Here is a 1,473-nt window from a genome sequence, read left to right on the forward strand (position 1 = left end):
GCCGGAAAAAAACGGCGCCGAAAATTGTTACCTGGAGTGTTTTTCCTGCGGTTTGTTTCACCGATGGTGTTCCGGGGTTTTTTCCGCCGGTTATCGCCAGTGTTTTTACCGGCAGCTTCCCGGCCGTCCGACCGCCGGTAAAAATACCGTCGTTCGACCGCCGGGAAACGTATCGGCGGCTAATCGGTGGTCATAACCGAAGGAATTGCAGGCGGTTGTAACCGCCGGCGTGTCGCCGAACAAGTGCTAGACACCGTCGGTAAACCGCTGGTAAATACTGGCGGTTATAAGGGATTTCCGACGGCATCAATCAGCCGTCCAGTATTGAAGTTTCCGGCGGCGTCAATCATCCATCCAGTATCCAGCTAGGGCATCTTGACGGTGAAAGATGGAGTCTGGCATGAGCTCAATCCCCACATATTTTTCTTTTTTTTTTTTAATTAAAACCCACAAAGGGGCCTACGTGTTGATAAAGTAAATGAATTACAAAGTCCTAAAAAGGACCAGCCAGACCTCTACTGCTCCAACGAGCTACAAAAACAGCAAAAGAAAGGAAACCTATGATCCGGCCGGTCCTTAAGCTACGATTACAAAAATAATACCATAAAAAGCTAGGGCTGAACGACAACAGCACCCAAAACTGGAAGCTCGATAAATCAACTTTCAGCACAGACTTCCTGCAAAAAATAATATCCAAGAAAAGAGAAAAAAACACAAAATAACGTACCTGAAGCACTTCTCTCTTGATCCTATAATTCCAATAGTTTGACCTGAGAAAACTACTCCACAAAAAGAAGTTAGAAATTATCCAAGTAAAAACAGTAATAACATAGGAGCAGGAACTATAAACCAAAATCAGCCGTCCAGTATCAAAGTTTCCGGCGGCGTCAATCATCCATCCAGTATCCAGCTAGGGCATTTTGACGGTGAAAGATGGAGTCTGGCATGCATGAGCTCAATCCCCACATATTTTTCTTGGATAGGTGACATCACTTATTAGCTCAATCCCTACTATTGATTAAAATTTGAATGTTATGGGTGTGCTGAAATAGGTCAATGCTTTTTTTCTTTGAGATTGCATTAGTGCTACTAGAAGTTAGTTTCAAATCATTCACATAAAATGGTTCTATACTTCTATGATATCATTTGAAATAAATAAATGAGTAATGAAGTTTTGTAGATCAGACTATAAAAATAGGATAATTTTAATAATGCTGATAAGTCACCATGCTAATAAGTCTCCATGCAAATATACACATGAGTGACTCAAAATCAATTGATAGAAGTTGTGTCGCCTGAGCCGTGTTAGGTAGCAATATCACCTGACAGAAGAATTATTTCTTCAAATTCATGTGTAGAAAATAGTTTTGCATGCAACAAATATAAGTTATAACATCCCTTATATACTCAGAACGTGCCAGATAGGGCATTTTATGCATACACTTCACTACAAAAGGTAAGCTTCTGTATGAA

This window comes from Dendrobium catenatum, unplaced genomic scaffold (assembly GCF_001605985.2).
Source record: "Dendrobium catenatum unplaced genomic scaffold, ASM160598v2 fragScaff_scaffold_575, whole genome shotgun sequence".
In the NCBI taxonomy this organism is placed as follows: Eukaryota; Viridiplantae; Streptophyta; class Magnoliopsida; order Asparagales; family Orchidaceae; genus Dendrobium; species Dendrobium catenatum.